The sequence below is a fragment of the Acomys minous genome (genome assembly GCF_964271855.1).
Source record: "Acomys minous genome assembly, chromosome: 6".
Classification (NCBI taxonomy): domain Eukaryota; kingdom Metazoa; phylum Chordata; class Mammalia; order Rodentia; family Muridae; genus Acomys; species Acomys minous.
Genome location: NC_140487.1, coordinates 117,933,372 through 117,947,181, shown reverse-complemented (window position 1 = coordinate 117,947,181; position 13,810 = coordinate 117,933,372).

Genomic DNA, 13,810 nt, shown 5'->3' with positions numbered 1-13,810 from the left:
GTTTTTCGAGACAGGGTCTCTGTGTAGCCTTGGCTGCCCTGGACTCACTTTGTAGACCAGGCTGGCCTCGAACTCACAGCGATCCACCAGCCTCTGCCTCCCGAGTGCTGGGATTAAAGGTGTGCGCCGTGTGCGCTGCCGCCGCCGCCACCACCACCACCACCATCTTTATCACTGCTCTTCCACAGGATCTCATAGAGCCGAGGCTGGCCTTGAACTCTGTGACACTGAACTCTTTTCGTTGTTGTTGATGGTAGAGCTGTTTTGAGACGGGGTTTCTCTGTGTAGCTCTGGGTGTCCAAGAACTTGCTTTGTAGGCCAGGCTGGCCTCGAACTCACAAAGATCTACCTGCCTCTGGAGTGCTGGGATTACAGGTGTGCGCGACTGTGCCCAGCTGACATTAACTCTTGCTCAACCCTCCTGACTTGACCTCCTGCTGGGGCGTCCCCTTGTAGTTGGACCCCTACATCCGTGATGCCTTGAGTGGGATTTCCTCAGACACTGGCTTCCGCCCTGGGCCACGGTCAGCATCATTTTATGAGGTGCTGGGAATTGAACCCGGGGCTCTGTGTAATGCCAGGCAAGCACTCTGCCAACTGAGCCTCTATGCCCATCCTTCTCTCTCCTCTTGGGAATTCTCCAAAGTTTGTTCCCAACGCTATTTTTTCCACACCTCAGTCTCCAGAAGGCCAAAGCCTCAGACCTGGTTCTCAAGCCAGCCGTGCCACAGCTGGAAACCCAGCACCTGCTGAGGGAAAGCTGAGCGCCAAAGGGAGGGGGGGTGGGGGGTCTGATTGACAGCTAGCAGCGCTGAGCAGAAAGTCCCCTGCGGAGCTTCCTCCTTCCTCACAGGCCCTTAGAGAACAGGTTAGACTGAGGAAGAACCTGCCATGACACTGTAAGAGCCATTTCCCAAGGGCCCTCCTCATGCCCAGCGCCATGCAGGACACTTTATACACTTCCATAGCATTGCATGACAGTCAACGCCTCAAAAAGACTGAGAGAAGTCAAGGGACTTACCCAAAGCTGTACAGCAAAAAAATAAAAAAATAAAAAAATAAAAAGAGAGAGAGAGAGAGAGAGAGAGAGAGAGAGAGAGAAACAAAAACACCGATCCTGCATTCAAATCCAAGTTTGACACCGCAACCTACCCAGAGACAGTGAGATTAGCATCTAGAATTGGGGAGAAGCTGGGTTGGGCATGAGGTGATGTTGGGGCCACAGGGTGGGACTGGAAACAAGAAGAGCGAGGGAGGCTGGCCCTCCTGAGCCATAGTACAGGGCGGGTAACGGGAACCTGGCCAGGCCCTGAAAGTAGCAGGCCTGTCCTGTGGGGCCACCCGGGCGATACCGTGTGCGCTGACTCAGTGATTGCATTGGCTTTTTCCTGGAAAACAACAGCCATGGTGTGAGGGAGGGGCGGGGGGGATGCGCCAGGGAGGGAGGCACCTGTTCAGGAAGAAAGAGATGTAGACACCCCTCCTGCTTTGCTAAGTTGGAAGAGTGCCGGCCTGGCATACACAGAGCCCTGAGTTTAAGTCTCCTCACTTTTCCATACCCTCCGAGTGCCCTGGCACTTCCTGGACATACCCAGAACAACCGAGAACCTTTGAAGGTGCTAGCGGGGGACCCCGAGTGCCCACCTCAGCCACATAGCACACCCTCTGGGGCCTGTCTCCACATGCCTTCTGCAGCGACTCACCTGGCCCCACCCTCAGGGGCAGTGTTGAAGGCATCTGGATGACTCTCCTGTGCCACCTCCTTAGGGACCTCAGAGCTACCCTGCAGTGGGGGGTGGGGGGTGGGGCTGGGTGGGGGGTGGGGGGGGTGGGGGGGTTGAGGGAGGGGGAACCAACTTTAAGGACTTAAAGACCGCCATGGGAACTAGTCCCTTCTATAGGGGCCCAAGGAGAGGGAGGGAATTCAAGAGTACCCCAGTCCTCAGGCACCTGGCAGGGCCAGTCACAGTCATTTGTCACACCCCAGAGGGGTTAATGGGATCAGGGACTGTGGCCTGTTGCAAATTACACCCAGTAGGGGCATGGGCAGAGGGGGGCAGAAGCATTCATGGGGCTAGCAGAGGAACTGAAAGGGGAGCAGGGGCAGCGGAGTGTGTGTGTGTGTGAGGGAAATGGCTTCCTCTTCCTTATCACTGTAGCTCTCAGCCTCATCAGGGTGCTGTTCGTGGGCCACTGTGCTGGTAAATGTGGGAACGAGGCCTGGCACAGGGCAGGGCGAGCACGGGGAAGCTGACTGGCAGGCATGGGGAAGCTGCTAACTAACAGGCATAAAGAAGTTGACTGACAGGCATAGGGAAGCTGATTTCTTTGCCTGGTATAAAATCCCCTACCGCGGCCAATCTGTGAAATCACGTAGCTGCCCAGCAAGGGATACTGGGGAGAGGCACTCTTGAGTACTTGAAGGGCCTCAGCAGAGCACTGGCAGGTCACCTCCCCCCTCCTCCCCACCCCCACCCCCAGATCAGCTGCCAGCCTTCAAAGCTGTTGTGAGAACCGCGTGCAGGTGCTTTTGAGAGTGAGGGAAGGAGGGGGGGGGGGTGTTGGTGAACTCACTATGGGAGAGGGCTTTGGGCTGGGAGATGGCTCAGTGGGTGAAAATACTTGCTACGCAGGCATGAAAACCTGAGTTTGGGTGCTCAGGACCCGTGTCAAAACCTGGGCATGAAACTGGGGTGTGGTGGTGCACGCCTTTAATCCCAGCACTTGGGAGACAGAGGCAGGTGGATCGCTGTGAGTTCAAGGCCAGCCTGGTCTACCAAGTGAGTCCAGGACAGCCAAACACGGAGAAACCTTGTCTCAAAAAACAAAACAAAACAAAGCTGGGCATGTAGTTATAACCCCAGATATATGAGGGGCAAAACCAGGAGGCTCTCTGGGGCTTCTGGCAACACAGTCTGGGAACTCTAGATGCAATGAGACCCTGTATACACTCACCACACACACACACTCACACACACACACACACTCACACAAAAGGTTTGTGGGGAGACAGTACCTCAGGTAGGCCTGGCTGCCGAGGAGTCACTTGCTGTGTGAGCTCAGACTAGCCACAGCCCTTTTCTGAGATTTGGTTTCCTGCTTGGGTCAGATTTGGATGAACGGGCTCCTAGGTCTTCTGCTAAAGGACGCACTTCGGTAAACAGCCCGATACACTGATACACTGGTAAACCACTGTCCATGCTGGCAACTGCTCTGCCAAGCCACGGGTCACCAGCCTCTGGGAAAAACTTCTTCCAGGCACGGAGCCCGAGATCCGGTGCTGAGTACACGCTCCGGCTCCAGAGGCTGTGCGTTCCCCTAGCCCCAGCCCAGCCTGCTGCAGCTACCTCTACCCTACCCCAAGACACAACTCCAGCCTCCAGCGCGCAGGGAGACCACAGGGTGTGGCGCACAGGTCTTTCCTTACAGCCGCAGCCTCTGCTGCCCCCTGGTGGCTGCCTAGGAGAGCTGCTGCTGCTGCTGCTCCTACAGAGCGGAGAATCCAGTTTGTGGAGTAAGTACTCCAACAATCTTAGGGATGCGCAGGTTCCACTGAAGCCAGGCAGGACCACTTTCACACTGTTTTGTGGCAGGAGAAGAGCTCTCGTGGAGGTTAGATGGCAACTTTGGGGGTGTCCTCCCATGTGGGTTCCAGGGATCAACTTCAGGTTGGTCAGAATTCAGTAGCCAGAGCCTCTCCCTGCTGAGCCATCTCCTCAGCGTTCAGAAGACATTTAATCAGAAGGGAAAGTGACCTTGGCAAGTCACCTTTCAGAGCCTCAGCTGTAGAATGGGATGACGAAAATAGGGTGTGGGGAAGATTAAGAGACCCAAGCCTGGAGCCCAGGTTAAGCTGCAAACGGGATGGCCACAGTACCTAAATTCCTGCTGTGAGTCCCCGAGACACTTCCCCCTTGCACAACACTTTCTCAAGGTCTTATTTACTTATTATTGTGTGTATAGTGTGTGTGTGTAAGTATAGGCACAGGTGTGTCACTGTATGACTGAGAAGGTTGGAGGGCATCTTTGTTTTGTTTTTGTTTTGTCTTTTTTTTTTGTTTATTTGTTTGTTTGTTTTGAGACAGGGTTTCCCTTTGTAGCCTTGGCTGTTCTAGACTGGATTTATAGACCAGGCTGGCCTTGAACTCACAGAGATCTGCCTGTCTTTGCCTCCCAAGTGTTGGGATTATAGGCATGTGCTACCGAGCCTGGCTAAGGTTATTTTTCTTAAAAAAACAATATATTACAATATTCCAACTTCGTTGTTTACACTTTCAGATGTGAGCCAGGCATGGTGGCACACGCCTGGTCTACAAAGAGTCTAGGACAGCCAAGGCTACGCAGAGAAACCCTGTCTTGAAAAAAAAAAAGGACCAGCACTCGGGAGGCAGAGGCAGGCGGATCGCTGTGAGTTCGAGGCCAGCCTGGTCTACAAAGCGAGTCTAGGACAGCCAAGGCTACACAGAGAAACCTTGTCTCAAAAAACCAAAAAAACAAAAAAAACCAAAAAAAAAAAAACCAAAAAAAAAAAGAAAAAAAAAAGGAAAGAAAAGAAAAGAAGGGGCTGGAGAGATGGCTCAGTGGTTGCGAGCACTGACTGCTGTTCCAGAGGACCGGGGTTCAATTCCCAGCACCCACGTGGCAGCTCACAACTGTCTGTAACTCCAAGATCTGACACCCACAGACATACATGCAGGCAAAACAACAATGCAGATAAAATAAAAATAAAATTATAAAAAAAAAGAAAAGAAAAAAAGATGATAATAGTTAAAATAAAATATGCTTTCAGATGTGGAAATATGAGACTGGGGTCCTGGTAGATTCCAGGTTGGTCACCTGTTCTCACTGCTGTCAGCAAACAATGACATAGGCTTTAGTCTTTTTTTTTTTTTGAGACAGAGTTTCTCTGTGAAGCCTTGGCTATCCTGGATTTGCTTTGTAGACCAGGCTGGCCTCGAACTCTGCTCCCGAGTGCTGGGATTACAGGCTGAGCCACCCGGCCCCCAGGCTCCAGTCTTATCCTGTCCTCTGCTCACTCTCTAATAAGCCTGAGGGCAACTTTCGAGGGTCAGCTCTCTCCTCCCATCATGCATGCTCCAGGGATCGAACTCAGGTCATCAGGCTTGTGCAAGCACTTTAACCTGTCGAGCCATCTGGAAATTGACGTATTTATTCATTTATTATTTTATTTTTAATATGTATATGTGTATACATATGTGTTTAGGTACCTGAAAAGGACAGGAGAGGGGATCAGATGCCTGGAGTAGGTGGCGGGGATTGAACTCAGATCCTCTGGAGAGCACCAAGTGCTCTCAACTGCTGGGCCATCTCTCTGCCTTCTTTTTTCTTTCTTCCTTTCTTTTTTGAGACAGCCAAGGGTGACCTTGAACTGAGGATCTTTTTTAAGAAAGATTTATTTATTTATTATTATGTATACAGTGCTCTGCTTGCAATATACTCCTGCAAGCCAGAAGAGGGCGCCATATCACATTACAGATGCTTATGAACCACCATGTGGTTGCTGGGAACTGAATTCAGGACCTTTGGAAGAGCAGGCAGCACTCTTAACCACTGAGCCATCTCTCCAGCCTCCAAGATCCCACCCACGAGCTGAGGACCAAACCCAAGGCCTTCGCTTGCTAGGCAAGTGCTCTACCACTGAGCGAAATCTCCAACCCTACTCGGGATTGTCTTAACCACCCAAGTGCTACAGTCATGCACCGGCACACCTAGCTTTATTAACCGTTTTTTGAGACACGGTCTCTCAATGAGTAGCCTAGGCTGGCTCCAAACTCTCCACCTTTCTGCTCCATCTTTACAGGCGCTAGAATTACAGGCAAGAACCACCAGGATGTTTGGCGGTATCGCCACCTTCAATCCACATTGTTACCGCCCCCGTTTAATATGTGAGGAAACTGAGGCCCGAAGGCGACGTGACAAGCTAAAGCAACTCCTCGCTCGTCAATGAAAGGTGGGGCTCAGGCCAGGTCAGCTGACTCCAACTCTGTGCCACAGTAGCTGTTTCATAACCCAGCCTGGAACTCCCCCTCCCCCCCTCCCGCAACCTTAACCCCCTCCCGACCCTCCATTCGCCGCCCCCCCCCCCAAGAGCCCTGGCTTTATCTCCCCCGCCCACCCACCCACCCCCCACTGGCACACCAGACCCTGCCAAGGACCATTCTCAGCTCAGGAGCCAGTCGACACCAGCCACCGTCAGTGGCTATCCTGTCCATCCCCCTGCATCCCGCCCAAGCCGATGACTGTACATCCCGGTTTACTTCTGGTGTTCAGTGGTGAGGATTCCACACCTCCACTTCCTGTCCCCACCCAGCTGTTCGCGACAGTCCCCCACAGCCGGTAAACCCTGCCGGTGTCAGACGAGGGTTCCTCCCGATGTCGCGCCACCCATTTCCTTTTGTTCTTTCTCCCAGGCGGGTCAGAAACATGACCTGGGGAGGGCACTTGAGAAAGGTACCTTGGAAGAGGAAAGAGTCACTCAGGAACAGGAAGTGAGAGCTCAGCCCAAGTTCAAACCTAGGGCAACACGGCAAGAGTAGCCAAGCTGGTCTCTCAGTGCTCAGACAGGACAGCCTCCCCCACAGCCTGAGGACACTTTTGCCACACGGGCACCATGGTGCTCCTTGGGGAGCGGAGGCCAGAGAGGTGGTGAGTGCCTCAGACCGCCGACTGTGCAGGTTTGGGTGTGACTCCTGTCCCTGATAGCTCTGGTCCACATTTTCTTCTTCTTTTTTTAAATAACACAATAGTTTTATTGATGGCAGAAGAAAAATTCTTCTTCCACGTATAAAGTTATTTGCTCTACTGAACTTAGTACTTCCCCCTTGCTTTGTATAGGTTGGCTCTTTTCCCTAAGATCTGCCTGTTTCTTTCTCCAAAACTCAGATCCAGCATGTTGACGCTCACTCTGAAGAAGTGTGGAAAATCTAGGAGTGGGATGCCCGGATGCCTCAGTTGGTGCCTTCCTCCTTCACAAAATCCTTTTCACATTAGTTCCGAGCCCCGAGGAGGTTGGTAAAACTGCTGTGTCACGCAGGCCTCAGCACTGGAGGGCAGCCGAGGCCCTGTACTAGGACCTGCTCACACCTTTAAGCCCATCAGAGGCAGACAGATTGCTGTAATTTCGAGGCTAGTTTGGTCTACAAAGAAAGTCCCAGGACAGCCAAGACTATACAGACAGACCCTGTCTTGAAGAGAGAGAGGGGGAAAAAATGTGATTTTTGTCTTCAGGGATCAACAGGTAATGTGGGTAGGGGCATCAGACCCCTTTTCCAGAACCTTCTTTATTTTTTAATTAAGGATTTTATTTATTTATTTATTTATTTATTTATTTATTGAGGTGAGGGGGTCTCACTATGTAGATCCAGCTGGCCTTGAACTTGAGGAAATCCACCTGCCTCTGTCTCCCAAGTGTTGGGATTAAAGGAGTATGTAACCATACCCAGCCACACTCCTCCCAAATTTTTCTTTCAGTGTCAGGTAAGATGGCTCAACAGGTAATGGTACCTACCCGAGGCCTGATATCCGGAGTCCAATCCCATGTGTCCATGTGGCTGAAGGAGAGAACCGACTCTCACAAACTGTCCTGATCTGGACACGTGTGCTGTAGCATGTACACACAAGAACACACGCCATCCTGGTCTACAAAGTGAGTCCAGGACAGCCAAGGCTACACAGAGAGACCCTGTCTCGAAAAACCAAAAAAAAAAAAAAAAAAAAAAAAAAAGAACACACGCCACAAATAAATCAATGCAAGAAATAGTAACAATAAAAAAGTGAGGGCTGGGCCGGGCGTGGTGGCACACTCCTTTAATCCTGTGGCTAGCGTTACCGTCTCGTCAGCAAGAACGACGCTGCACACACAAACAGGATCCTTCTGCAGTAAAGCTTTAATGCCTCTTGAGAGGGAGAGCATAAGCTTACAACACGTAAAACGGAGACAGAGAGAGAGCAAACAGCAGAAACCCCTCCCTTATATAGGAAACTGTCCTCCGCTTAGGATGTGTCAGTCCCTGATTGGCTGTTGCTCATCGGGCGAGATGATGCCACGGGAGAGGCAGAGCACAACGAGTGGAAAATCCCTTCGCACCTGCGCAGATTAGTTGTTTGTCAGCATGGGACACAGGATGTCAGCGCCATCTTGTAATGGCGAATGTGAGCACGGCTTCCCACATCTCCCCCTTTTCTTATTATTAAGAAGCAATAAGACACCCAACAGGGAGAGTGGAGACAGAGGTCAAATCCCCAAGCAAAATATCAGGCCTGCATACACAACTCTCCCCTAAGCTCTTCACCCGGAGAGGTCATAGCCTGGCCCTGTGCCGTTTTTTCTGGGGGAAGGACACTGGGGCACGCAACCTTCATGCAAGATGACATGCCTCCCTAGAATTAGCTCATATATACCGCAGAGCCATTCTACTGCAATGCTTCGCTATGCAACTCTCCAGGGCTGCTGAAGCTTACTCACTCTACCTCGTGCAATGAGATGAGACTCTGAGGGTGCAAGAGCTGAGCAGCCAGCGACTTATTGCTTAAGCATGGTTAACCATGTATCAGGGGAGGTCCCAGACTCTAAAGCAGCAAGTGCTTGGGTGATAACCACCTTGTCTCTTTTTGTTTGAGCCCTGAGTTTACAGACCAACCATAGGGTCAACACTAATCCACAGCAGATTGTAGCTCCAAACAATCCAACCCCAACCCATTCTTTAAAGAAGGAGAAGGCTGAGGATATCCACGACGAGAATCCCTCAGTAAGTGACAGATCCAGCCGTGTGGAATTGACTTGAATGATCGTTATGATGAGATGAATCCACGTCCTCATTGTCCGTTCCTTTAGTTGTTTCCACAATTCTCCTAGTAAGTCTTTCAGGTACCCAAAATGGATTGTCTTCATCCTGTGGAAAAACACAAACAGCTCCCCTGGATCTTATAAAAATAGGATCCGGTCCTTTCCATGTGTTACTCAGAACATCTTTCCATTTAACCATTTTTTTTTTTTTTGGTCTATTAGGTTCTGAATAGTGTCTTTCTGTCGCAGTATGGCCTTTGTCATCCAGATTTTAAAAATTTAGGGTAAAGAGTGCCATAGAAACGGCCACTCTTGGTATTGAGGGGAGGACACTCTCTACTCCCCCTTTTTGTTTTATTAAGTAAGATTTAAGTGTGTGGTGTGCATGTTCTACAATCCCTTGTCCTTGAGGGTTGTAGGGAAGGCCAGTCAGATGAGTCACACTCATCTGACAACAGAACTGTTGAAATTTTTGTGAAGTATATGCAGGTCCGTTATCTGTCTTGAGAGCCTTAGGTATTCCCCAAGCACTCCATGCTTCAAGGCAATGCTGTATCACATGAGGCCTTTTCACCTGTTAGCGGTGTGGCAAATATAACGCCTGAACAGGTATCAATAGAAACATGTAGGTATTGAAGTCTACCAAAGGAGGAAACATGTGTAACATCCATTTGCCAGATCTGTAAAGGTCTTATGCCCCGTGGGTTTATCCCTACATGGGGTACGGGCAGAAACTCACAATTTTTACATTGAGTCACAATTTCTCTGGCTTCCTTTCTAGTTATCAAAAAGCGGCGGCGGAGAGTTTCAGCCGTCACATGGAAGTGCCGATGAAATTCTCTTGCTGCATCTGCCTGTGAGGACAGTGCAATAGCTACAAATCGAGTAGCTTTATCTGCCAAATCATTGTCCCGGGACATTGGACCTGGCAGGCCTGAATGTGCCCTGACATGAGTAATATATATGGGTGTATTTCTGTTTTGTAAGGTCAATTGTATTTGTTGAAAAATAGAGGCAACTTTACTAGAGGGTTTAATGACTCCCGCGGCCTCCAATAAATTAACTGCGTTAACCACATAATAGGAATCTGATACAATATTTAGAGGCTCGGAAAAAGTTTTTAGAACTTTTAAAACTACCAAACATTTTACCACTTGAGGTGAGGTCTCTTTATAATCTTTAGACACTATCTTATTATCAATCACATAAGCACCAACTCCGGTTTTTGAACCATCTGTATATACTATTATTTCATCCTTAAGTGGAGACTTAACTGTCATTCGTGGAAATACCACGGCCTGATTTAATGCAAATTGTAAAATAGGATGTTTCGGATAATGATTATCAATTTGTCCTGCAAAGGAGGTAATCAGAACAGCCCAATCATTGGAAGTAGCCGCCAGGGTTTGAACCTGTGTGGCAGTATATGGAATGATTAGGGACTTGGGCTCATATCCAAAATGGATGAGTGCTGCTTTTAATCCTTTGAGGGCTAGTTGTGCAACTGCATCGGGGTACTAGTCTATAATCTTAGCAGGAGAGGCATTTGGATGGATCCATAACAGCGGTCCATCTTGCCATAACACAGCAGTTGGCAGTTGAGATGTCTTAAAAACACACAAAATAAAAGACCGCGCATTATCAATGCATTGCAATTGTGCATTTTGTAAAGCTATTTCCACCTTTTGTAGGGTTTGGTTAGCTGCAGGAGTAAGACTCCTGGGAGAGGAGATATGCGAGTCTCCCTCCAGAATATCAAACAAAGGTTTCAATTCAGCAGTAGGAATCTTTAAAAAGGGTCGAAGCCAATTAACATGTCCTAGTAATTTTTGAAAATCATTTAAGGTGTGGAGATGATCTCTTCTTATTTCTACCTTTTGAGGGACAATCTTTGTGGGGGATACTATGGACCCTAGAAATTGTCCCGTGTCTGTAATTTGTACCTTTTCAATAGCCACATGCAAACCCCATTGTTCCAAACATTTTAATAAAGAAGAGTAGGCCTCTTGGAGTTTTGCTGTATCTTTATGGCACAAAAGAATATCGTCCATATAGTGAAGCATAATTAAGGAAGGATAGTACTGTCTTAAGGGCAATAATGCCTCTTGGACATAAAGCTGACACATAGTGGGACTGTTAGTCATCCCCTGGGGCAAAACTTTTCATTGATAGCGTTTATCAGGCTCTGCATGATTAGTAGAGGGGATGGTGAAAGCAAATCTGGGCCTGTCTCCAGAAAATAAAGGTATAGAGAAAAAGCAATCTTTTATGTCCACAATAATTAGGTTCCAGCCCTTGGGCAGGGCCGAAAGCAAAGGAAGGCCTCTCTGTACGGGGCCAAACATATTCATTTATTCATTAATGGCTCTCAGATCATGTAACAGTCTCCATTTACCCGATTTTTTCTTAATCACAAAAATTGGGGTATTCCATGGAGATGTAGATGGTTCAATGTGACCCAAATCCAATTGTTCTTTTACCAGCTGAGTCACTGCTTCTAACTTTTCAGAGGATAGTGGCCATTGAGGAACCCACACAGGGTCCTCTGTTTTCCAAGGTATGGGTCGTGCTACCTCAATGGCCCCTAGGAAAAACCCAACCCTTGTCTGGTCTGGTTTCCTGTGGGTGAAATGGGTTCAACCCTTCCTTGTTCTTGTTTGCCCAATCCTTTTCCTATTTTGTATCCCATTTTTGACATAATGCCTTTTGCTTGTAATGAATATCTTTCAGAAGAGGCATACTCATTAGATAGGGTCAAGCCCATATGTTGCATAATGTCTCTTCCCCAAAGATTAACTGGGAGAGGGAGCACATATGGTATAAATTTTCCTTGTTGACCTTCTGAAGTTTCCCATTTTAGAGTAGTGGAACTAATTGAGGGGCAAGATTGGTACCCCAAGCCTTGCAGAGAATGGGATGATTGGGTGATGGGCCAGGCCTTAGGCCACCAATAAGAGGAAATTATGCTCTTATCTGCCCCTGTGTCTAATATGCCTTTAAATGTTTTACCATTAATTTTTAAATGAAGCTTGGGTCTCTCATATAGAGGGACCATCAAATAAGCCGAATCATTGCCTGAAGAGCCCATTCTGGCAATATTTGGTCCAGGGGATCCTCCTCCTATATCAGGGAGGAGTAACAATTGAGCAATTCTGTCCCCTTTTGAAATTGAAAAAACTCCTTTTGGACTAGAACATAAAATTTGAATTTCTGTAGAATGTTGATTGTCTACAATTTCAGGATATACTATTAAACCTTGTAAAGTAGGCGCGCCCCGACCCAGTATGAGGCCAACAGTCCCCAGAGGCAAAGGTGTTATGGCCTCCGCAGGAATTGGTTGAACACTCATCTGTGGCATCAGTAAGAAGTTGGAGGCGGCACGCAGGTCCACTCTTGTAGGGTGTCCTGAGTTGTGTCTTTGTTGTCCTCTTGGGCTCTGATAAATGGGTTCCCATATTTTTGAGGGCCCTGAGACCGAGGGACCGACGGCCCGTTTTTTGGCGAGTCAGCAGCCGGGTCATTATTGGCGGTTTGATTGTTAATAGGTGGGAGGAGCCTCCCTTGCACATCCCTCACCGAGCGGCATAGACTAGCCTTATGATATCCTTTGCCACAACGGTTGCAGAGGGTTGGCGTTTTCTCTTGTTTATTGGAATTTTTACAATCTTTTCTAAAATGTCCGGGCTTGCCACAGTTATAGCAAGTTCTCGGATTGGTTTTACCGACAGGGCGTTTCTGAGACTGGAGGATAGCAGCTGCTAGGCCCGCATTAGTAAGCGGTCTTCCGAGATCTCTGTAGACTCTGAGCCAATCTTGTAACCCTTTATCTTTTCTGGAGGCTATGGCGGCTCTACACTCTTGGGTTGCCTGCTCAAATATTAGTTGTTCAATAAAAGGCTCGACCTGTTCAATGTCTCCAAAAATGCGCCCTGCCGCTTCTGTCATTCTGGCCACAAAATCGGAGAACGACTCCTCAGGGCCCTGAACAATCTTTGTGAGGCGCCTATTACCTTTCCCTTTTTTAGAGAGTGCTTTCCAGGCCTTAATTGCAGTCTGTGAAATCTGAGCATAAGCTCCCCAATGGTAATTTACCTGATTTGCAGTAAATTGACCTTGACCTGTTAGCAAATCAAAGGTCCAATCCCTCTGTTCAGGGGTAAGTGCAAGGGCATTGGCCCGAGCCTGTGTTTGAGCGGCCTCAAACCACAGGGCTCTCCATTCCATATATTGGCCCATATCTGGAAGTGCGGCCTTGGCCACCATCTGCCAATCAGAAGGAGTTAGGGCACCAGTGCCAATTCTTTCTAACATTTCCAGGGTGAAATTTGCATTAACCCCATATTTGCGAACAGATTCAGCCAAGTCCTTTATTAGATTGAACTCCACTGGCGCATGGACTCGACTCCCGTTCTCTGTTTCAAACACAGGAAAAAAATTATGTAATTTTTTACGAATCTTTTTCGGCCAGAAGGAAAATCCAGACTGCAGTTCGTAGGGTGGAGGAGCAGTGGGTACCACCCTGCGAGATAAATTGAGGGAGGGTTTTTTATTACCCTCTCGTTCGTCTAGGTGGTATCTCTCTTCCTCATACCTGACTGCCTCTTCCTCTAATTCGGCTTCTTCCTCCGAATCAGGAGTCTCATTGTCAGAGGTAGAGCTATCAATATTCAATGCCTCAAGATCCTTTAAAGGATAAAACCTTTGTGATATTTTTCCTGGCGGTGAACTAGGTCTTGAGGGGGGTTGCACTCCTTTTACAGGAGGGTCCTGAGCTTTTTTCTTTTTACGGGCATCCTTTTTCCTGCCCGCACCCAACCTCTCACTACGTTCGGTTTCTGACATGCTATCCTGAACTTCTAGGGCGACCTGTCCTTCATCTACTGCCCTCTTGAAACAAATGAACAAGGGAAGGGCAATTACGGCAGTAAATATTACAGTTAGAATCAGCCCAAGAATTTCAAAAATATGCATACCTCTCCGAACTTATCAACCCTGCAGTTCTGA